Genomic DNA, 25,969 nt, shown 5'->3' with positions numbered 1-25,969 from the left:
TATGTAATGCTATAATATTTGTTTCCTATTGCTGATGTAACAAATTACCACAAACCCAGTGGCTTAAAAAAAATGTATTCCCTTACGGGTCTGGAGGTCAGAGTCTGAAATAAATCTAATGGGCTAAAATCAAAGTGCCAGCAGAGTTAGCTCCTTCTGGAGGCTGTAGGGGAAAATCCATGTCCTTGCCTTTTCCATCTTCTAGAAGCTACCTTTATTCTGTGGCTCGGGCCCCTCCCCCATCTTCAAAGCATCACCTCCCTGATCTCTGCACCTGATCTCTGAATCTAACTCAACTGCCTCTCTCTAATAAGGACACTCTGGTTACATTAGGCCCACTGGAAAAATCCAGGACAGTGCCCTCCTCTCAAAATCTTCAACTTGATCACATCAGCAAAGTCTTTGAAGTATAAAGCAGCGTATTCACAGGTTCCCAGGATGAGGACATAGACATCTCTGGGTGCCTATTACCTCATTCTCAAAATCTGCTCTTCTGATGCTCTCAAAGTTAAAAGATGATAAGTGAGAGAAAGAGTGGAGGGAGGGAGGGCAGGAGGAAGGGAGGAGACGGGAGGGAGAGGGAGGAAGGGGAGAGGGAGAGAACACACGCCTGTGCTAGTGAGTGAGCAAGCAGTGGTGGGAGGGAGGAGAGGAATGACAGGGAGAAATGGAAAGAAATTAGATTTAGACTCAACAACTATCTCTTTAGCATGTCACGTATCACTGAAACTTTTGTTAAATCCTTACAAGAGGGGAAGATGTAAAAATAAGAACTTTATTTCTTTAGATGTTAGCCTTATCGCTACCTTCATACACCAAAATAAGCAAATACATGTAAAATGCAGTACTAATTCACTTGAATATGTTCAATTCTAACCTATTTCTAGAAGGGATAGAAAATTTTTTATTATTTTTTACTGCTTTGAAAATTTAGCTTCAATTAGTTAAGGAAGATCCCAGGTCAAAAGCTGGAGTTGGTACAAATCAAAATCACTATGAGATATCTCATTTCACACATCTTAGAATGGCTACTTTTACACAAATAGAAAATAGTAAGTGTTGGTGAGGATGTAGAAAAATTGAGATCTTATGCACTGTTGATAGAAATGTAAAATGCTGCCACCACTATGAAAAATAGTATGACAGTTCCTCAAACATTAAAAAATAGAATTACCATATTATCCAGCAATTCTACATCTGGGTATATACTCAAATGAATTAAAGGTAGGGACACAAAGAGATACCTGTACACCCATGTTCACAACAGCATTATTCATAAGAAACAAAAGGTAGAAGGAAACCAAGTGTCCATCAATAGATGAATGAATAAACAGATTCTATGTGTGTGTATACATACTATATATGTATATGTATCTATAGAACAAGTATATCATATATATAATGAAATAGTCTTCAACCATATTAAGGAAAGAAATTCAGAAATGTGCATCATGGACGAATCTTGAGGATGTTATGCTAAGTGAAATAAGGCAGTTAGTTACAAAATCACAAATACTGTATGGTTCTGCTTATATGCGGTACCCAGAGTAGTTAAATTCAGAGATATGAAGAGTAGAATGGTGGTTGCCAGGGGTTGGGGACAAGCAGAAAAAGAAATTGTTGTTTTATAGTTTATAAAGTTTCATATAGAGGTTTGGAGTTGCAATTTTGCAAGATGAGCTGTGGAGATTGGTTGCACAACAGTATGAGTGTAGTCAACACTGAGAACTATACTTAAGATGGCACAACAGTATGAATGTAGTCAACACTGAGAACTATGCTTAAGATGGTAAATTTATATTATATGTATTTTACCACACTTTTTAGAAAAAGCTAAAATTAGATAAGTGTGATGTCTCGTGGTAGCATCCCATCCCCTTTTGAGATAGTTCTGAAGACTTAGCTCAGAACAAGATTGTGCCAACAACACATGAAGAGGTTTTAGCATCAAACTAAAACTAAACATCAAGAGGGAAAGCTAGTTTGTAAAAAGCTGCTTGTTTTGCTATTATTGTCTTACGTAATAGATTTTTATGGTGTGTGTGTGTGTGTGTGTAATAGCTGGTATGTATTGAGTTCTAGTCTTCGCATGCATCCTCTCAGTTAATCCTCACATTTAACCCAGTGGTGTGGGCATCATTTTTATGCCCAGTGAACTGATGATATAACTGATATTTACAAAGTCCCTTAAGTCACAAACCTAGCAAATGGTGGAGCAGGATTTGAAATCTATGTCTGTCTGACTCCCAAGCTCAAGCTCCTAACCACTCACTCTGCCTTTAGGTCTGCCATGCCAAAACTCCAATCTGGGGAAGGAGCCATAAACCAGGTACAACCCCCAAACCCTCAGTTCGCACTGTCAGCCGTTATTATCTATCTATCCTGCTACTTTTCTTGCTCTTTCAATTTTTATGCTTCTCTCCTAAAATTTTTTTCCCTACTGTCCACGCTTCCCCTCAATTTTGTCGGGACATCAACTTCATGGACCAGATACCAGGTATCACACTGGAGTGTGCTCATTTTCCTGCTCCCTTCCTCCACCATTCATCTGTATCACTGTGCATCTTTTTCTCCTCTACTCTTTCCTTCCTACACAAAGCTTTGATTGCACCTTTCCTGTGAATTATTTTTTTGGTTCACTCCTACTGAATTTTGATCTATCGATGAAAACAACTATGATGTTTCTAAAATCAGCCTTATTGAGATATAATTGATGTATAATAAAGTGCCTTTATTTAAATTGAACACTATAATAGGATTAACATGTGTCTACACCCATGACACCATCACCACACTCAAGATCGTGAATACAAACATCACTTCCCAAAGTTTCCTATGTCACTTGATAATCCCTTCCTAATTGAATTACAATGCCAGTTCTCCCCAAAGTGATCTATATTTAACATAATCCCAATCAAAATACCAGCAGAATTTTTTTTTGGGTATTGACAAATTTTAACACGTATGTGGAAGGCAAAAGAAATTACAACAGTCAAACCCATTTTATAAAAGAAAAATAAAGTTAAAGTCTCATATATCTGATACTAAACCTTAACTTTAATATTACTATAATAAAATCAGTATGTTATTGACAAAGGTTAGACACATAAATCAATGTGACAGGATAGCAAGTTCAGATATTGACTAACACAAATATGGTCCATTGATTTTTGACCAAGGAAGGGCTTAAAATGCAACAACCAAGATGCAACACAAATACAATTCAATGAAGAAAGGATAATCTTTTCAACAAATGTTGCTGGAACTATTAGAAATCTCTATGCAAAATAATGAATCTTGACCTATACCTAACATCTTATACAAAATTAACTCAAAATGGATATAAACTAAATGCAAATCTTAAAATTACAGAACTTTTAGTAAAAAATCTTGATCTTTGGTTAGGCAAATATATCTGCCAGTGAAAAATCCCACAGTCTATTAAGATGAACTGAAACTTATCAAAATTTAGAATCTTTGCTCTGTGAAAGATATTGCTAAGGCAATAAAAAGGCAAATTATAGGTAGGAAGAGAATACCTGAAACTCAGTTCTATCTGAAATAGGAGTGACTACAAGCTCAAAACATCATTATAAGAAAACATAGAACCCAATGAAAATAACAGGAAAACATTTTGACATCTCAACAAAGAAAATAGATGACACTTAAACATATGAAAAGATATTCTTTTCATAAACATATGAAAAGATATTCATTGAATGGCAAACTAAAACCACAATGAGATACCACTGCACGTCTATTCAAAAGGCAAAAAAGAAGGAAATAAACCAACTAAAAAACCTGTAGAAACCAAGTGTTGTAGAGAATACAGAGCAACTGGAACTTTCCTACATTTCTGGAATAAAAAATGAGAAAGCCATGATGGAAAACTGTTTGATGGTTTTTTATAAAGTAAAATATATATTTACCATATAATCCAGTTATACCATTTTTAGGAATTTAGGGAAATAAAAACTTGTGTTTGAGCAAAAACCTACACATGAATTCATGTTATATACATGAATGTTTATAACCGTATGTTGCATAATTGCCCAACCTAGAAATAACCCAAATTTTTATCAATGAGTAAATGGCTAAGTCAACCATGGTACATCTGTATGATGCAATACTGTTTGACAATAGAAAGAAGTGAAGTGTTGACAAAAGTGAACCTCAAATGCATTATGCTAAGTGAAGGAAGACACACTCAAAAATTTACATGCCGTGTAACTCATTTATAGGACATCTGGAAAAGGCAAAGCTATAGGTTTAGAGGAAAAAAAAAATTAGTGGTGGCAGAGATTGAGATGGAAGGAGGGTACGACTTCAAAGGGACATCAAGAGAAAACTTTTTGCTGTGGGGGAACTAGTTGTATTCTAAATGGTGTGGTGGATACGTGGCTCTCTACATTTATTACAACTCACAGTACTGACCAACAACAACAAAATGAACTTTATGGTATATAATTTTTTGAAATATTAAAACATTTTTTTAAAAGGGATATTGTCTTTTTATAAAAGGAACAAGCTCCTAATCCATGAAATATTAGAACAGTTACCACAAAGTGAGCTGTGGGTTACTTCCAGAGTGATGGAGGTCTCCAGCCATTCTAGTTTCCTTCACGTGTAGACAAGACCCACAAATGTGATTATTGGAAAAAATAAATACACTTTTGTCAGAGAAGAACATTTCTACCTACCCCCCGTCACCCCTAGCCTTACCTTCTGGGCTATAAGCACAAGATAGCAGGAAGGATGATAGTTAGTACTGAGAGATTAGTTATGTTTAAATAATAGAAACCTGCCCCAGGCCCACAAACTTGTCATACTCAGAGAACATCCAAGGAGTAGTGGTTATAGTAACTGGATATTTGGGAGCTTCTGGCAAGAGAGTGTAAATATAGCTTTCCACCCTTGATGGAGACTGTTAGCTACATTACTAGAGATTAGTCTATTTTTTTTTTTTTTCTGAAACTCTCAGCGTGTTCAGTCCAAAAGCTAACATGTGCATGAATTGCTTTGCCGGATTTCAAGCCCTTTCTCACTAGAGGCATTGATATTGATTAAAAGTTGTTCACCAAATATATCAGGTCCTCTTGGCTTCCCTACTGGTAACCGGAGAGTCCAAGATGATCATTCAAATTAATTAGAATAATTTGGAATGAAGAAGTTGGTGGGGAAGCCAAGTTTCTTGAAGTGTCAAAGTTAGCTGTTACTGCCATCCTCCCTCTCCTCCCCACAAAAGACAATGACTACAAGCAAAGGTGATAAACCCTCTTAATAGACTGTGAGATTTTTTTGGGTTTGCCAGCACAGAGTTTATTCCCATGGAGTCATGGCCTGTGCCCCTCCTTGACTTCTGTGAGCAGTCCCACTACAAGAGGAGCCACATAAGCTCAGGCTGGTCCTGCAGATGATGTCTTAAGTATGCTGGCTCCGCTCCAGCCTTCAGGGCCTATGCTGCCATGAAGCTGGACTAGATCTGAGATATACTCTTCCTTGATAGAGTGTTTTAGACAGTTGTCCTTCTCTTTCACTGGTTTCTGGTCATCATCCATTTTGTGATTGGAGGTCTGCCCCACAATGTCCCCTTCTGTTTGCTTTTGGCGCCTGTTACCAGTCCTAGGCACCCTGATCTCTGACTCATTTTCTTCTCTTACCTTAACAAGACTTTTTCTACTCTGTCTCAGATACTAATTGAATTTTTCAGGAATAACGCCTTATCTGGGCTCCAGTACAGTTAGCTCACATGGAACTGAATAGAGCGTTCTGCTATAGACGGCATGCTGTTTGAGGCAACTTGGAGAATCCCTATAAATATCCTTTTGAGGGTGGATAGAGAGATAGAGAAAGAACTGAGTCCTAATACTGAGTTTAACATAGTGTCACATGCCATTTCATTTACCTACGGGTTGAAAGGAGGAGGGCATAGCCATGGACTTCCAAGGCCCTCAGTGGAGGGAATTTCAACTTCTCATGTGTAGCTACATTTGAGACAGTGCCAGATCCCTGAAGCAGCATGTGCTCATCTTTCAGCTGTGTGAATGTTGACTGTTAATGACTTATAGCAACCTTTCTTCTACGGCAAATTGCCCCTGGCTGGTAGGGAGCTGGCTTACTGCTGGAAGTTATGTGCTGCCTCCCAAACAGGGGCAGCCAGTAGGCAATGACTGAATGATATGGGGGAGCGCAATCTAAGTCCACATGCCTCAAGTGGGGGTGTTTCTGTCCTGTGATATATTCTCTAGGGCCCCGTATGGATAAGGCTTTATCTACGATCATGAGCTTGCTTGGCCCTTTCCTTATGCAATTCATTCCCCCCTCACTCTCCTAAGGGGTTGGCCTGGAGGACACTCCCTAAATAAATCCCATGAACCCAAATTCTTCTCTTAACCATCAACTCCTTGGTTATTGATGTCTATTTTCTTTAGCATTGATGTTCACTTCTTCTGGTGTATTTATGGATACTATCTTACTTCTGGTAGTGGTCTGGCAGTTGTGATCTGTTTGTCTGTCTTTCATTTGGGTCAGATTTAGTCGCTTCACGAGGCATTTGACTCAGACTAACCCAAGCTCATGTATAAGGTAATCTTCAGAGATCCCATGGAAAAGTCTGGGGAAGAGGTAAAGGAGACATTCTTCACTATCGAGAACAAGAAAAAGATGAGATGAAACAAGTTTTGGTTGATAAACCCAGAGAGCAACCAGTACATCTTGGAGCTGATCTGGAATGTGTAAATTCTGAGAAGTTACAATCCCAAAGTGACATATAGGCTTCTTATAGGCAAGGAAAATTCATAGTCTCTTAAAGATAGAAGTATATCAATTTATTCTCCATAAGGCACAACAGGGTGCAGTTGTCTTAGGTTATTATTTATTGTGGATCCCTTCAAATCTCCACAAATCGCGACTGATTCTTTAAGGTAGGCAGTCCTTCACTATTAGATTTCCATCCTCTGCTAAGAAAAAAGAAAAAAGGAAAAAAAGAAAAAAAAAAACCTGTTCATTCTTATCCTTTGCATCTTGGTTGTTGCATTTTAAGACCTTCCTAAAATATTATTTGTATCCTATAGTCCTTACCCTTGCCTTCATCTAAACTTTCCTGAATATGTTGTACTGATAAGTGTTCAAAAGCCTTTGCTAGCCGTAACTGGATAGTTCATTGGGGAAGCAAATTACTGAGTCATACCTGTGTGTAGGAGTTATCAGATCAGAATTTACATACCAATCATCATGCTACTGACCCTATTAAAAAAACAGGGGATAGTGAAAGGAAAACCCAGGGTAAAAACAAAGTCCGGAAAAGATACCAAAAGGCCTTGTGTGGTAGGGATTAAGTCCTCCCTGGAGGAAAGAAGATGTGTAGGGATGAGAAAGGGAGGCAGGGTTCAGAGCTTGGCAGATTTGCAAGCATGAACAGCCAGGCTTGTCTTAGGGAGCAATACTCAAGAATTAAATACGGTGTTTCAAATTCCATTTTTCTAACTGCTAACATTCTGTCTAGACCATGTTAGCATCCATCCTTCAATGGCAAGAAGACTGTGGACTTATAGATATACTTTTATGGTTGTCAACTCTTCACGATAATTTTGAAAGACATTTTCTTTTCACTTGCAAGAGGAATTAGTGCAATCCCATCAGTTTGCAGAAGATCAACAGAAATTGGAGAGATATTCCAGCAGACCAATTATACTATAGTGTAATTAATCATGTGTTCCCATGACAGAAGCATAAATGTGCTTAATGAAATAATAACTCTGGAGTGGGGATGGGTCAGGATAGAATAGAATGCTCAGCACAACTGCTGTGTGAAGGAAGGAGAGTATATGTAAGGGACATATCAGACGAATCTGGGGCCTCAACTCCTTGAATCTGATTTCAGCCATCCTCTAGCAGGCAGTTCTGGCAATCTTTGATGCACCACATTTGGACAGCATTCCACCTTCAGCATATGCCACCGATCTTCCACTTTGTGTCCCATTTTCTCTAACTCTTCAGACACTGACAGGAGCCCATTAGTCAAGCATACGTGCACCATCTGGAAACGCAAGGAGTTACTGATCCCAGGGAAAACTTTCAACAAAATAGGTAATGAGATGGGAGCTAATGGTTAAGTATTTCTGGTCAGTCCTCAGGTGGGCAATTCTGAGAGGTGTTCTACATGTTTTTTAAAGTCTAACTCTGCTAACCCTCAGTGGTGACCTCAGTAGTGTACCTTGATATGGAGGCTTTCTCTTTCCTTCTGTCTCTTGGGTCCTTCACACTTAAATCCTGGGATAACTCCAAAATAAAATACCTGCACACAAATCCTTATCTCTGACTCTGCTTTTGGGGAGGAACGCCAGTTAAGAAAATTAGTGTCAGGTGTGGCATTAGAAATCCAATTTCATGAAAGAATTGAGCACTGCTGCCCACAGTAGTGAACTAAATAACATGACCTTTTATTGTCTTTTACTCCTTTCTTCGCCCCTCCCCCTCCTCACTCCTCTTCCCTGGATCACCTCCTGAGTAAACCCAGTTATTGCTCAGGCTCTGCCATTGAAGGGAACCCAAATTTAGACATGTATTGAACAATAATTGTAGAACAAGTGGAAGGAGAAGCAGGAGAAAGTGATTTTACTGAAGCCAAGAAAAAAAAGAAAAAAGGACGAATTTCAAGAATGAAACAACAATCAATAGTGTAAAGCAATAGAGAGAGGTCAAGTAAAATGAGATTTGAAAAGAATCAAATTTAGCAACTGGAAGGTTATAGACAACCTTAGAATAGAACTGTCAGTGCAATGAAGAAGGTAGATTTTTCTTCTGTTGAAATTTGTTCAAAACCTCTGTTTCTCTGGTTTTGTACTACAATGTTCCCCATTTTCTTAAATCTTCAGGCTATAAACTTTAACATGTCCAATCTGCCCAGGGAAATAATCTATGAAATATTGTAATAATTGAAATACAGTTTAGCCTTATTCCTTTTGTCTCTCAAAATTTATTTTGCATTTGTTTTTTTTCTGACATCAAATATACCACTTCCTCTGAACTTGCCCCAGCCTACTTCTCTGACCTTATCCTATACTTCCTTTCTATTCTTTTCATTTATTTCTGATCCCCTAATTGTTTGATTCCTCTAACTTTACACAACGAATAAATGACTCACTTCCTTCCTCATCGAAATTGGTTTTCTTGCCTTTCTTTGAGCATGTGAATAATCCCCTTAAAAGTATTATCAGTAAGCCTCTCTAAATTCTGGTTTGCTGTGCATGTTGGAAGGATATTAAAAAATACATTGTTAGTGGTTTGGGCCCATTTTTGTCATTGTTGAGGATAGAGAAAATCTGCTCTTTATGAAAGGAAAAGGTCCAGAAATGACACACACAATAATAATAAAAATTATCTTGCAGGGATAGGAAAGGCAGTCTTTTCAGGATTTCATTTTAATCTTTAAGTAGATATGGTTTCTTTTTTTCACAGTGTCCCAGTCATTTTACATCAATGTCTGATTCATCCATAAATGCCTACTATACACTCTCCTTTGAGTGTACAGAATCAACTCTATTGGCAATAGGGGTAATTATTCTGATTATTGTAAGTGGTCTGTTCAATAGACAGTTGTGCAGCATTGAATAATTTTCTGGGCATTCTGAGAATATGAAGTAGAAAGAGTTCTGCCAGAAACTCATGGGTGTTGTCTCAGAAATCAGGATAGTGTTTAACCTTGTGGGGAGTGGGTGCTTGTGACTGAGAGAGGGTTTGGGGAGCTTCTGGTGTCTTGTTAATGTTCTATTTATTGATCTGGGTGCTGATTACATAGGTGTATTCCATTTGTAAAAATTCAGTCACCTTTATACTTGTAATTTACATATGTTTTTGTATTTATTTTATCTTTAATTGAAAGTACAGAAAATTAAACATAAAAATGAAACCATAAAGTTATTAAATGCAAAATAGACAAATTCTTTTATAATTTCAGAACGAAGTCCTTTTTAACTATGACTCATAAATCAGAAGTCAATATAGAAATGACTGATTAAATTGACTGCAAAAAGAAAACATACTAAATAAAGTCAAAAGATAAATGTCAAATTAGAAAATATATTTGCAACTCACATCCCAACAAAGGGCTAATCTCCTAGTACACAAAGAGCCTCTAGAAATCAGTAAATAAAAGAACAACTGTCTAATTGAAAAATGAGAATAACATTTGAACAAATATGCCACGTTACAAAAATGAGATAGAAAGGGTCTTAGATGTATGAAAAGGTGCTTAGTTTCTGTTGTAACACAAGAATTGCAAATAAAAACTACAAGAAGATGCCACTTGCCCATTAGATTGGAAAAGATAATGCACTGTGTTGATAAGGATGTAGGGAAACATGTAAGGTATTCCCACATGGTTTTTGTAGGAAAAAAAAATGAGCGTGATTTCCATGGAAATTTTATTAGTGTTATCTGTTGAAATTAAAAATGAACATACCATATAACCCGGCAATCTAGTTCTGAGAAATCAGCTTACTTGTACATGTAGTGGATGACGTAGATACAAGGATGTTAAGTGAAACAATAATTACAACAACAAAACAGTATTTATAGAGATAAACTTATTTTTGCTAATATGCAGATAAAAATATTTCAAAGTAGAAACATAAACTCTGAAAGTCAAGGTGAGAAGTACATGATTAAAAGTTGGGATGAGAGAACTTTCACTGTCTACATTAAAATTTATTGAAAATTACCCATTGAGAAAATTTAGAAAACTAAAACTAAATCTAAAACTAAACTAATGAAACTGATGTTTCAATATAAATTATATTAAACGGCAGATGATAATTTGGTAAATGTTTTTATAATATGTGATAAATCTTACCAATTTTAAGAAAAAAGTGGTAATTGCTATAATATTAGGGGGATGAAAGCATATTACTGTATAATATCTATCTTTGGCCAGAGGTTAAAAAAATGATTATTCTCTTGTATCATGCTCGTTGGCCTATCAATTGACAAAAAAGATCTTGATAGACAACTTAACTATAGGTGTCAACATATTGAGTAGTCTTAATTGCCACAATTTTACACTAGTATATGATGGAAGATCTACACAATATGAATACCATCATTATCTACACTGTTATTTTTATTACTAGAATATTAGTATTGAACAATGAGTAACCAATAAAACCTGAAAATAAATTAGTATGTATTCATAGAATGAAGTACTACAAAGTCATTGAAAAGAAATCCTACTCTTTAAGACTATTGTGGGTATAAAAATATGATGCAATACACGTTAAGTAATTAAGCAAGATGTGAAATATTATATCACAATCAAAATCGGGTAAAATTTCTGAAAAGAAATATCTCTAATGGGGAGGAAAATAACCCATTTTTTTTCTTTTACTTTGGTATATTCAAATATTATATATTGAACATATATTACTTTATAATCAAGAAAATGAACAAATAACATGCACTACATCAGTGTCTGTTATGACTTGTATTCTGATGGTATTCTGTGGTGCTCGTGTCTTGCAGGTAATATATGAACCATTTTATATAGACAGTTTATTCTGCTCTGAAGGGTCCTTAGCAATGGTTATCTCACAGAAAGAAAAGTTTAAAGATTTATTTTGGAAAAGCCTTTCTGTCATCTGTCCAGTGAAACAGTTAGATTGATTTTTGGCTCAATTTCCAAGAGGGCACAAGCAGACTGTCTCCTCTGAGATCTCCCAAGTTTATACTCTAATGCTGTTGGTAAAAACAGCTGGTCTTGCATTTGGAGACAAGTAATCTGCTGCTCTAGGATAATATCGACAGTGCAGACCCCACCCCTGCACTCAGTGACTCTCTTCTAAGCTGAGCATGAGAGGGACAGGTAATGATTTCGCCCATGTGTCCAAAAGTCACCATCCCTCTGAGTGTCCATCATCTCCCAGAAAATCCCCTTGTCTCAATTCGCACCAAGTTGCAGAAAACTCAGACAAAATGCCTATCAATTGTTGGACTAAATCAGGGATAGATGTTCTATTCTTTAATTAAAAGAACAAAGATAGTGGAGTTAGAAAGGCCTGTATTTGAATTCTTACTTTGTGTCTTGCTTACTATTTAAGTCTGTTCACCTTTCTGAGCTTTACTTTCTTCATCAGTAAAAACAGGTCATCAATACCCACCATGCTAGGTTATATAAGAAAATGTACAGGAAAGACCCTCACGTTCTCTGGCTTGTGGAGACACTATTTTATGCCAGATACTGATCTAAAGGTGTTTTCTTACTTAGTACTCAGTTTCTGAGGATCTTTCATAATCTTTCATTATCTTTCCCTAATCTTAGAACTTACTTTTCTAAACTAAAAAAAAAAAAAAAAAAAAAAATCAATTTGGTTGTGAATTGGCCTATATTTACAGAGAAAATTGAGAAGAAAAACTCAAGGTATGTGTTAACAAACCAAGACAGAATCTAGTAGCACTATATTAAAATATAGAAGATAATTAACTTACATTCATTTTGCAATGACATGTAGTACATAAACACATATGTATGTGTTTAAATATTATTTAAAAATTAAATTTCAATACAATTTACTTCTAGTGTGCATGGCAATGAATTTTGACACATTTGTATAATACTTGTATAAGCTCCACTGCTTACAAAACAAACAGTTTCTTTGCACCAAAACAGTTCTCTGGGACTACTTTTTTTTTTTTTTTTTGGCAGTAAAACTCTCTACTCTTAAACTCTGGAAACCACTGAACTATTATTCTTCATCACTATTTCACTATGATTTGGTCTTTTCAAGAATGTCATATAAATGGATTCAACAATATAACCTTTTGAAACTGGCTTTTTTGAGATTAATCCAAGTTGTTCCATTTATCAATAGTTTCTTCCTCTTTATTGCTTAGTAGTATTCCATTATATGGTTGCACCATTTTTTTTTTAATAGTTTATATTTTAAATAACATCTGAGACTGTTTCCAGTTTGGGCACTTACGAATAGAGCTGCAATAAGCTTTCATGAACAGGTATTGGTATGAAAAGTTCTTTCTTTAAGGTATCTACTCCTAGGTATCTAGGAGTAGAATTGCTGTATCATATGGTAGCACATGTTTAATGTTTTTGCATTACTTGGTTTAATTTTACACTAGGTGGTAGTGTATATTTAATTTTATAAGAAATTTCCAAACTATTTTCTAGAATGGCTGTAGCATTTTTCATTGCTATCAGCAATATGAGAGACTCAATTGCTTCATATCTTTACTGGCACTTGGTGTTGCCAAGTTAGTGTGTGTGTGTATGTGTGTGTGTGTGTTTGTCTATTTATTTTTACAAACAAGCAAAAGCAATTCAGTAGAGAAAAGAAAGTCTGTTACAAAATGTATACAGTTAGGATTGTTATAGCCTTGTTGTGAACTGACCCTTTTGCTATTATAAAACATCCTTCTCTATCCCTGAGCATTTTTATACACTGATGTTTCCTTATTTGATATTCATATAGCCACCCCATCTTTTACTTTGGATTAATGTTTTCATAAAAAAATCTTTTAAAAAATTTTTTACTTTTAACCTACTTATATATTTGAAGTGAGTTTTTTGGTAGACAGCATATACTTAAGGAATGTCTCTTTTTAAATGTGTTCTGACAATCTGTCTTTTAATTGTGTTTAGAACATTTACATTACATATATATCTATTGATATGTTTATATTTAGAGCTACTGTTATATTTGTTTTCTGTTTGTTACCTCTATTTTTCATGACTTCTTTTCTTTTGGGTTATTTGAACACTTTTTATTATTAAATTTTAATGTGTCTGTTGTGTTTTTATATATATTTTCTTATATAGGTTTTTATTTTGCTTTGCTTTGTCCTTTAGTGGTTGTTCTAAGGATTAAGTTATACATACTTTACACAATCTGCTTAAAATGACTACATATCCTTTCAAGTGAAATGTAGAAACTTTAGGTCCCTCACTTTTCACTCTTTGGTTTGTAATTTTCCCATGTTTTACTTCTACTTTTATTAAAGACTCCATCAGACAATCTCATAGTTTCATTCTCAACTGTCCTGCTTATGTTAAGAGTTCTATTTCATTTACCTAGATATTTACCTCTTTGATTTCTCTTCTTTCTTTACTGATATTTCTAGTTTCCTTCTTTCTGATGTCATTCTTCTCTGTAGCCATCCTTTTCTAGAGTAGATCTGCAACAATTCTTTTAGTTTTCCTATATCTGAGAATGTATTCATTTCAGCTTTATTTTCGAAGGATATTTTTTCTGAATATAAACTTGTGAGTCAACAATTCTTTTCTTCCGGGATCTTAAAAATATTATTTTATTTTGTTCCAGATTCCATAATTTTTTCACAAGAATTCTGTAGTCATTTGAATCAATATTTTTGGATCAATTCTACGTCTTTTTGGATCAATTCTACGTCTGAAAACAGGCTAGCAGCTTTTATTTTGATTCAGTTCTGTAAGTCTGGAATTGACCATTTCAGTAAGATCCACACACATGCAGCTTTTGGTGATCTCAGGGTTTCTCAACCTCACATTTTGCTTTCCCAAGCTCCTGCCTTTCTGTGATCTCCTTGGTGTTTTCTGGTTCTCTGGGGATCTCTTCTTCAGTCCTTCAGCCAGAAATCTGGGGCTACAGTGAGCCTGGTGTGTCATGAATTTCACAGGACTCCATGAATTTCACAGCAGCTTCCATGACCCGGGGGTTATAGGACACAGAGAGAAAAGGCCATGGTGGTTTACTTCATTCTCTTGGAACCACAAACCCTCATGTTGCTGAGGTAGTTTCTTCTGTCACAGAATTTTAGATGCCTTCAGACTCCCACTGCTAATGCAGTCACTACCACCATAGCTGCCATACATGATTATCTGGACAATGGGGCATGAGAGAATGGAGAAAATATTTATTTTTTTTAAAAAGAATAATGGATATTTCTACCACTCAGAATATTAGAATTCCCTTTCCTTCTTTAGAACTAGAGGGCTTCTCTTGGAGCTCTGGTATTCCTTGACCTAGATTCAAAGTAGCCCTGGTCCTGCATTTAGGGCTGCTTTGAATCTAGGTCAAGGAATATCAGAGTTAGGGGAGAGATGCTAAACTCACTGTAGGTTCAGTGGTACTTTGAAATATGGCCTTCTTGAATTTGGCTCCTATTAATTACTTTTCAGAGTCCTCAAATAGGTGTTTCATGCCCTCTATCTAGGTGTAGTGTCATTGTTATATCTTCCCTGGAATTGAAACTCAGTGAACTCACCTTTTTAGATACTAAAACTGGTGTCCTATTTTTCCCCCCATTATTCCATGGTACTTTTTTTTTAAAGCTTTTTATGAATGAATATCTCCTTTGTTATTTGTTAAGTGAAACCTAGTAGTAAACTTATTCTAAGTAGTGAATGTTGAATTTCCTAGAATTTATACAACTTAGTCCATGATACCAGTTTTTAGTTGTTCTTACTCATTCTTTTGGAATCCCTGAAACTAAGACTCCTAGGGACTCCCACCACCTCTTTATCTAATACCGTTATAGAGGCAGAGAACCTATCCTGTCTGGATGGTTGCTCACTCACATGCCTTATCTCACTTAGCCATCCTTAACTGCTTCTTTGATCTGTTTCTTATTAAGTGCTACAAGATAGAGAAGCTCTTTATTCACATATACTAAAGGTACCTGTTACAATTAGGTGCTCTAAAGAATTTATCAAAGAGCTTCCCAAACAAGCAAACAAGAACAAGTCGGGGAAGAGGATAGAAAATCAACTTACCCCACTTCACACTCCAACACCCTCTTATCTTATAAAAATATCCGAAGAACAAATAATTTGGTTTATCTTGAGATTTTGGTCATAACAAAGCTATTAATCTCTTACAACTTGGGGTAGATTGCAAAACTTGGTACAAACTTACCATCTCTCATTATATCTATGCCCTTTTCCAGTGACTTTGTAGCTCTTCAAGAGATAAGTCTATTTTCCCACTGCTTAAATCTGGGTATACTCTGGGATTTGCTTTGGCCAACAGAATGTGGTGGATGGGGTACCCTGCCAGTTCCAAGTCTAGGCCAAGAGGCCTTGGATGCTTCTCTTCACTCCCTGGGAACCCTCCTGAGCTGCCATGCTGATAAGTTCAGGCTAACCTGCAGAAGGATGAAATGCCATATGGACTAGAGATGAGCCATCCAAGCTGAGCCCAGTCTCCATCCGACCCAGTAGCTGACTCCAAACTCATGGGTGGCTTGTATCAGCTGAAACAGATTCAGATCAGCAGAATTACCTAGTCACCCCATAGACATAAGAACACTAATAAAGTGCTGTTGTGTGAAGCCAGTACCTTTTGGGTGGTCTGTTATACTGCAAAATCTAACTGGTACATGAGACAAGAACTACTTTTATTTATTGCCAGGTCCCTCCTTTCCTTTTCAAGCAGAAGTAAGGAGGGAAGCAGAGTGTTTCTAACTGTGCTGCCCTTTTGGATACCCCACTCTGCAGTTCCTAATCAAATGAATGGCAGTCCCAGCACCTTTATGAGCCTGCCAGTAACCATTAGCACAGCTCTAGGAAGCTGACAGATCTTTTCATACAGTTTATGGCCCACATTCTGCCACTATAGCCATTATTGCCATCAGAATGCCACAGTGCATGGATCCCCATCTTCAGCATACATTTTCCTTCCGAGAAACAAAGGAGATTGATTTACACAGAATGACTTTGTTGACGTGAAGGAGAAAAAGAAGCCTGCATTTGAGACTGTGCAAACAGTGCCATCCAGGCTCAGATTTTGTATTCTTAGCCCTAATTAGCTCTTTTGGAGCAGATTGTTTTCAGTGAGCTCCAGAAAATTGAGTATGATTTACTTGAAGCAAACAGGGTTCAGTTGTTAACCTTCCCGTCTTTAACAGGGCAACATCTTAAGGATGAACAATAATAAACAAGGAAACTTGTCAATAAGAATCAACCGTATGTGAGAACCCAATTTTATGCCCAAAACAAGTCTCTGGAGAAAAAAAAAATTACTTCTCTGGTATGAAGTGACCATGCAAAAAGTGCTATAAAAGATCATCTCAATTCAAAGCTGATAATTCAGTGTTGGGGTGTCTAACATTAAGAGACAACACAAAGCAAATGACGTTCCCATTCTTTGGCAGAAGGTAGTGAATAAATGGTAATCAGGACAATGTGATAACAAGGTTTCAGACTTCATTGAGACATGAGAGTGCTCTGCTAAAATCGTGTATGAAATGGAGTCTTAGGCATGAACTATGCCATTTACAAAACAGGCAAGTTAGAGTGAGGTGTGGGAGCCTACTCAGACACTTCTTCTACCTGCGATGGGGGGATCCCACGTTCTGTTCTGTTAGGGAAGCTAGAACCAATCCCTGCCACTCCTTGCACTCTCCTAGGAGAGCCTCACACACTGAATCACACTTTGCTCAGCATGTTGCCCTTCTTCATTCCTTAGCATGCTGTCCTCTTCATCAGGTCCCTCATTCCTGACTTTCATAGTGTGGCAAATTCCTGCTAATCTTTAAAGTTTTAATCAAATGACCTCCTTACCAAAGAAGAACGAATCCCTGCTTCATCTCAGTTTCCCAGGCAAATTTTACATCTGGGGTTGCCAATAGACTACAAACCACTGAAAGGTAAAACCTGAGCTGTAATTTCTGTAACTTGAGCTCTAAAGTTCTAGCCATTTGGTATAAATTCAGAAGAGTAGAGGTTGTGGTGAACCACTGGACCTTCCCACTCAAGGCTGTTTTCTTCCAGTGGAAGTACTTTGGTAAGTTTCAGGTCTTACAAATCGATTTAAAAAATACATTTTGTCTATCCACAAATATTTTAAATTTTGATACTGTCAGATTGTTCTTCAAGAAGTTTCAATTTCTATTTTTATGTAGGAGTATTAATTTCCTTACCTTATCTAAGTACTGTTTTTTCCCTCAATTTTTTATTGCACTAAAATACAACAGAATTTTCCATATTAACAATTTTTAAGCATACAGCTTAGTAGTATTAAGTACTCTTAAAATGTTGTACAACTATCACCATTATCTGTTTCCAAAATTTTTTCAGTATCCCAGTAGAAACTCTATAATCATTAATCAATACTCCCATTCTGACCTCACTCCAGCCCCAGGTAACTACTAATCTACTTTCCCTCTGTATGAATTTACCCATTCTAGATATTTCATATAAGAGAATCATATAACATTTGTTTTTATGTGTCTGGCTTATTTCACTTAGCATGATATTTTCAGAATTCCTCAGTGTCGTAGCATGTATCAGGACTTCATTCGTTTTTGTGGCCGAACAATATGTCATTCATGTATATACCATATTTTATTTATCTATTCATCTGTTGGTGGACATTTGGGTTATTTCATTTTGGGGGTATTGTAAATAGTGCTGCAATGAATATGTACTATTTGAATCCCTGATTTCAATTCTTTGGATATGTACATAGGAGTATAATTGCTGGGTTATATGATAATTCTATGTTTAACTTTTTGAGGAACTGACAAACTGTTTTCTATGGTAGCTACATCATTTTGCATTCTCACCAGCAAAGGACAGAGTTCCAATTTCTTCATATCTTCACTAACATTTAATTTTTATTTTTAAAATTATAGTCATTCTAGTTGATGTAAAGTGGTATCTTATTGTGATTGGTTTGCATTTGTCAGATTGTTGATTTTTTTTCCCCAAAGTACCAACTTTTGGTTTTGTTAGTTATCTTAATTGTTTTTCTATTTCCTATTTCAGTTATTTCCTACTTGTCCTAGCTTTGAGTTTAGTTTGCTCTTTTTTTTTTTCTAGTTTCTTGAGTTGTAAAGTCAGGCTATTGATTTAAGATCTTATATAATGTAGGTATTTATAGCTGTGAATTTCCTTCTGAGCATTGCCTTTGCTGTATATCATAAATATTGCTATGCTCTGTTTCATTTTCATTCATTTCAAACTATTTTCTAATTTTCTTTGAATTTCTTCTTTGACCCATTGTCTATTTAATAGTATCATGTAATTTCCACATATTTGAGAATTTTCTAGTTTTCCCCCTGTTAATGATTTTCAGTTCTATTCATTGTAGTTAAGAAAGATACTTGGCATAATTTCAATCTTTTAAAATATATTGAGACTCATTTTGTGACCTAATACATGCTCTATTCTGGATAATGTTCCACGTGCACTTGAGAATACATATTCTGCTATTGCTGAGGAGAGTATTCTATATATGCCTGTTAGGTTTAGTGGTTTATAAAATAGTGTCAATTCCTATATTTCCTTATTGATTTTCTGTCTAGAACATTTATCCATTATTGAAAGTGAGGTTATTGAAGTCTTCAAATGTTATTTTAGAAGTGTTTATTTCTAAATTCACTTTAATTGTTAGTTTGCTTTGTATATCTTAGGACTCAGTTGTTTGGTGTATAGATATGTTTATAATTGTCATATCTTCTTCAAGAATGAATTGTTGAAGGCCATAATCATCCATTTGTTAACTAACTTTTTCAAATTATTTTTGCAATGAATGTATTCCTTGTTATTTGAGGTCCTTGACATCTCTTTATTTTAGTTTGTATTTACAAGATATTTTGACAGAGATATCCTTAAATATCAGGAATATCAGGAGCTAGTCCCTATTACCAATCTAGTGAGTGAAAAATATTATCTCATTGTTTTTATTTTTATTTTTCTGTTCATTTGTGAGGTTGTGTCTGTCTTCTTAAGTTTTTTAGGTACTTTGTCAGGGGGTTAGGTTTTTTATTTCTTATTTGGTTATAGAATTTCTTTGTATAGTCTTCATATGAATTGTTTGTTATACATATTATAATTATTTTCTCCCTCTTCCAATTTTATTTTAATATTGTTTATGGTGCTTGCGTTAGAAATAATTTAATGACTTTTACATAATTAAACTTAAGAATATTTTCCCCTATGGCTTTGAAGTTTATGCCTTGCTTAATAAGGCCTTTCTTATAAATATTTTCTATAGTAAATCTAATTTCTTGTATATTAGCCTGTTAAATAAACATTCATTAATAAATAAATATTATTTAAATAAATAAAATATGTATTAAAATATTTAATTAAATAAATATTTACATGTTTGATTCCCTTATGTCATCTTCTTGATTTTCTTCATATGTCTAGTACTTTCTTTTTGATCTCTCTGGGATTCTATTTTTATTTATAAACTGCAGCCTGCTTTCAGTGACCATGGGAATAGTATGGATTAAGTTCGTTAGTTTGACTCATCAATGGCTGGCATATGGAAGGACTATGTTCTTTGTTCCTTCAGGATGTCACCACACATCATAGCATCTCTTGGCCTCTCTCACACAAGCATCCACTTCTCTGCCCAAAAGTTTCTGTCACCAAAGTAGGAAAGATTAACTGGTATGAATTTAATTCTACCAAAAATCACTTGTCAATCTTAACATTCCTTCTTGCTTTTTATATCTTTTACCTCTAAGTTGGAAAACCCCTAGAAATGTTTCTGCTTTTTTACAACTATCTTTTTCTTTGTGTTCTTTGATCTGCGGTCTCCTCTGTCAAGCTAATTCTTTTTGCATTCTTACTTTCATAGATTCTTCACTTGATCTTAGTGAAAAGGCCGAGAAGCAATCATGGATTCTTCAAGTTTGATTCACCTAAGAGATTCTTTATTGTTTACTTCTAATGTTATAATTTTTTTACGTCTTCTCTAGGAAATAAAAATATAGGCAAACTAATATTCTAATTTTCTATGTATATTTTTATTCTTACCACATATTTTTATAATATGATTTGACGCTTATTGAAAAATTGTATTTAGCAAAAGATGATTAAAAATACATAAAGGAATGAGAAGAGGGGAATGAGTAAAATTGAAAGAAAAATCAAGAAATTAGTTTTGTACCTGTAGGATTTCAGAACGTTGGCAGGCTTGGAGCTTGAATATGAATGAACAAGTCCTTTGACTTACCCAGTTTTCTGGGGTTGGTTTTTCGTAGTCACTAGATCTTGGTGAGTAGAATGGTGCTTAGCCCCTTTCCAGAAGAATATAAATCTCTCTTGAAAATGCGAAAGTTGTAGTTCTCAATGTGGTCAGAACTGCATTCTATTGGGCTGGAATCATTGGTAGTTGGGCAGCTCAGAGAGGATGTTGGGAGTCCTGGAAAGCTGCACTTCCAGTGGGAAGGTACAATGAGATCTCCACACTGGTACATGTCCACATCCTTTGCTGGTCAGTAAAATGCAGAGCATTCACTGTGTCTGCAGCCACCTTTTGATATTCTATCACTGTCCCGTGATGATAGTATCTAAACCATTTGACATAAAAAACTTTTTTGCAATACAGAAAATGAAATATGAGACTTGTTTTCCCATTATTCGGAAAATCCAACCTCATGGTAAAAGTGTAAGAGATAAATAAACTGAAGATTCAAAGTTTGACTCTTCCTGGAAAAAATAAAACACTTAATGTTACGAAGACAAGTCCCAACTTTGCAGATATTCTTTGTAAGTGTCTTTTCCTATTTTAGCCCTGCATTACACTTCAACATTTAGGACATGTTTATACTCTTATTATTCCATGTCGATCGTTCTCTAAATATATTCTCTAAATAACATTTGTCTCCACATTAAGTTACGTTCTATAAGGGCAGGACATATGCCAAACTTTCAAGTATTCTGGACAAGACTGTACCTATGCCAGTGCTGATAAAGTGATCAATAAATAACTACAAAATTTTCTTGCCAGTAAATAAACAATTGATTATGTTACCTTTTGTGAGTATTGTGGTGAGATTTTCCCACTGTTTACCTTTGCCCTATGGCTTTTGACTTGACCTCATGTGAAAACAACTTAACTTAAGTGAGTGGAATTTCCAGAGGGTTGGATGATACAGAGAGAACAATAAAAATGTCCGTGATGAACCTGAGATTCATAGTATACTATTAATAAGACATGACAAGATGCAACCCTCAACCTAGGAATTAAAGGACCCTTTGATGAGCAATTATCCATTCTAAATATACAGTGTTAATTACTCCTGAATGACTCCTGGAAATTCAACTATTTTTTAAAATTTATTCATCTGTGAAAGTGAGTGAAGAAGATGCTAATGTTTCCTTTAACAGTTTAAAAAGAGTTAAGAGAGAAATTAGAAGCTAAATAAAACTTCTGAAATGGGAAGTAATTCAGATATAATTCTCAATATATTCACATTCATTTAACAATAGCTCACCATTTTAAATTTCAGTCTACATTCAAGTATGTCTCCGTGTTTTCAGGACTCAGTAGCTTTATAATTTATTATTTTTCCCAGGTTCTAATCCATATCATATATCCCTGAGTTACTTCTGAGCAAATGTCTTTTCTGTTCTGTGCTTCAATAAATCCCACCACGGAATTGGGTTTACAATAGAAACTGCTTGAAAGAAGAAATGAGTTCAAAACTTGAAATATGTTTCCTCAGGTAAAAACAAGTTTTTTTCCTCCCTAAAGAACCTCATTGAGCATGTGTCCACTCTTAAGGCAAGTAAGCTTGGACTTGAAAATAATTGACCAAGCTACGCCATGAGGAACTGCCTCAGCCCCCAAGGGAAATCAATCAAGGGCAATTGAGAGGTTGTGATGTGCTTACTTCCCCTGTGGGATGTGGAAGGTATTTCCTGAATCATGGTGGGAGATCAATTTTTTGTTCATTTCTTTTGGTGCCAATCCTTAGGAGCAGATGCATTGCTTCTTGACCCTCTCTAGGTAGAATCGATCTTTCCTTCTGCATTCACCCAGAATTTTGTATGCTGCTTGTTTCAGCCTTTTTGAAGTTCAAGGAAATGTAGCCGAAAGAATGTAGGCCTTGGAGACCCAGAAATGTGGCTTTAAGTCCTGTCTCTGCTACTAATTAACTACATTAAGTTGTTTTCCAGGCATCACCAGTAGGTTAGGGGTGATAACAATGATCTCTTAGGCTGCTGTGAGAGTTAAATGTGCCACTGAATGAAAATCCCCCAGTGAAGTGTCTGGCACCTGATAGGCACACAGTCAGTAACAGGATGGCATTTCTGCCACAGGGTGAGAGAGAGAAGTTGGGTCACAACCTCCCTCTATGTAGCCTAAAAGATATGAACAAAAATAGATATCCTATTGCTGCATCAGCCACCATCAAACACATAAAATAGCACAGCTTCACACAACAAGCTTTAAAAAGTGTAAGTTAGAGACGAAAAGAAAAAAGAGTGTAAAAATACCCAAAGCTTGACAATGTTTCTAATAATATTTCTACCCATAAGCACCGCAGAGGGAAAAGTAGGTGGGTGGGACAAGTCTGAAAAATCTTGCCCATATGCTCCAAGTAAAAAGTCGATTAAGGTCAAGAGGTTTTCAAGGAGGTCAATTATCATTATAATAGCTCTGAATGTGTTAGTGCGGTTATATGGGAGAAAAAAACTGTGAAAGTGAGAATAGAGGATATTAAGTTATTTTTATTTGCAGATGATATAATTGTATACTATTAGAACTCATAAAAATTGTCTGAAAAACTATTAGAAATAAAAAAAGAGAATTCAGAAAATTCCCTGGTTGCAAAATTTATATCAAACTCATTAATTTTCTTATATACCAAATACAAACAAAATTTAGTGAAGGAAATATCCCATTTACAATACTGAGAAAAACATGAAAAAGAAAACAAAACTAGGAACAAGAAATATTCAAGGCTTATGTGAAGGAAACTTTAGAACTCTTCTGAGGGTTATAAAAGAAGACAGAAAAATAGTCATAACTTAGAAGGTCTCAATATGACATCTTTAGACATAAAGATGTTATCTTCTAAAATTAATCTACGAAGCCTATGCCATCCAAATTAGAATACCGAAGAGATATTTTAAAGAAAACTTTACGAAATGATTTTTTTTGAGAAATACATGTACAAAATTGCTATCATGATTCTAAAAAATAAGGAAAAAATAGATTCAGTGAAATAAAATCCAGAATTTAGAGAATATTCATCCAGATATATACATGAATATGTTATATATGATAAAAGATGGCATTTTATTTAGTGGGAAAAATGGATTTGTTAAAAGATGGTGTTGAGAAAATTGAATTGACTTTGTGGAAAAAATAAATCTGTATGGCTACTTCAATCTCAACATGAATTTGAGATCTATTAATTGTATAAATGTAAAAATTAAAACCTTAGAAGTATTATAAGAAAACGTGGATGGCAAAAATGTCATTGAATTTGTAAAGGAAATATTGATAGCGACTAGTAAAAAATTACAAACTAGACCATGACAAAAACGTGGTATAATGAAAAATCAAAATAAACTGCACAAAATATGTGCAATATGTACAATTGTCTTGTAAAAATGATTAATAAATATTCCACTTATAAATTTAGTAATTATTTTACAGAAAATAAGACAAACTACTACATAAAAGTGCTCAACCTCAGTTATACAAAACAAATACAAATAAAATTAGTGTTTACACCTATCTAGTTGGAAAAAGTGAATATAATTGTTAATGCTAATTCTAACAAAGGTCGTGGAATATGGCCACTATCATTTGATTGAAATCCAAATTATTCCACCTTGAGGAGTGATTTGGTAATAACTGAGACAATTTTATTTTTATTTATTTATTTATTTTTAAAATTTTAGGAGAGGCAACCCTTGGTTAACCTCACAGATCGCAAGGAACTTGTCAGCTTACAATCCTTTATTTTTTAAGGCCTACAGCACCTGGTCTTCCTAGGTGATCTCCCATCCAACTACTAACCAAGCACAACCCTGCTTAGCTTCCAAGACCAGACGAGATTGGCCTTGTTCAAGGTGGCATGGCTATAGACTATGTGAGACAATTTTAAATGCACACACCCAACAATTCCATTACCAGAAGATTGCCCTAAGGACATTCTTGCAAAACTACACAATTATATGGAATATGGTTTTTAACAGTTATAAAACAACATAAATATTACCTATGGAGTATTGGTCAAATAAAATATATTTAAAGAATAAAATTGTATACAGCTTTAAAAATTGTGTTATGTTGATATTTACTATTAATAGATTTTGAAAATTTATTAATAAATGACAAAAGCAAGGTAAAGATCAGTTGCACTGATTGATCCCTTTTGTGTAGATAAGCTGTGTGTGTACGTATGTGTGTTTCATACTTGCATATTTAGTTGGAAGATGACTCCAGAAAATTTTGGTACTTTGTTTATGTTTCTAAAGGTATTGGGGATTGGAAGAATGAGAAGCTAACTTTTTAAAAAAATACAGATTTTTTAATGCAGCAGTTTTAGATTTACAGCAAAATTGAGTGGAAAGTATAGAGATGTCCCATTAACCCCCTCATCTCTAATGCACACAGCCTCCCCCAGCATCATCAGCCCATAGCAGAGTGATACATTTGTTACAATTGAATCAGCACCGATGCATCATTATCAACCAAAGTCCATAGTTTGCACTGGGGTCCACTCTTGGTGTTGGACATTCTATGGGTTTTGTACAAATAATGACATATATCCACAATTATAGTATCATACAGAATACTTTCGCTGCCATAAAAATCCCCTGTGCTCCACTTATTCCTCCCTCTCTCCGCTCAAATCCCTGGCAATGGCACATCTTTTTACTGTTGCCATAGTTTTACCCTTTCAAGAATATCTTCATCGTTGGAAGTGGACGGTGTGTACTTTATGGAGATTGGTTTCTTTCTGTTCACATCTTTTGCGCATTTTAAAGTCAGAGCTCCCATTTTCTTATTTTTGAGTTTTAAGAGTTCTTTGAGTATTTTTGGATAGCAGTGCTTTATTAGTCCATCTTTTGCAATACTTCTAGTCTGTGGCTTGTCTTATTGTTTTGACAATGTCATTCACAGAGCAGAAGTCTTTAATTTTAATAAAGTTCAACTTACCAATTCTTCTTTCACTGTTTAAGCTTTTGATGCTATATCTAAAATGTCATCACTGAACCTAAGGT

The 25,969-nt window shown here is 35.3% G+C and overlaps 1 long non-coding RNA gene and 1 pseudogene across 1 annotated transcript in view; one reads left to right on the top strand and one right to left on the bottom strand.

The window, feature by feature from the left end:
- The window catches only part of LOC120586779 (uncharacterized), a 397,178-nt gene that overhangs the window by 83,768 nt on the left and 287,441 nt on the right, over positions 1–25,969 (top strand). The window lies entirely within an intron of this gene.
- On the bottom strand, positions 24,710–24,828 carry LOC120586849 (uncharacterized; annotated as a pseudogene).

The sequence above is a fragment of the Pteropus medius genome, unplaced genomic scaffold (genome assembly GCF_902729225.1).
Source record: "Pteropus medius unplaced genomic scaffold, Ma_sr-lr_union100, whole genome shotgun sequence".
NCBI lineage: Eukaryota > Metazoa > Chordata > Mammalia > Chiroptera > Pteropodidae > Pteropus > Pteropus medius.
Note: the sequence above shows the minus strand (reverse complement) of the source record. Positions and strands in the feature narration are given on the sequence as shown.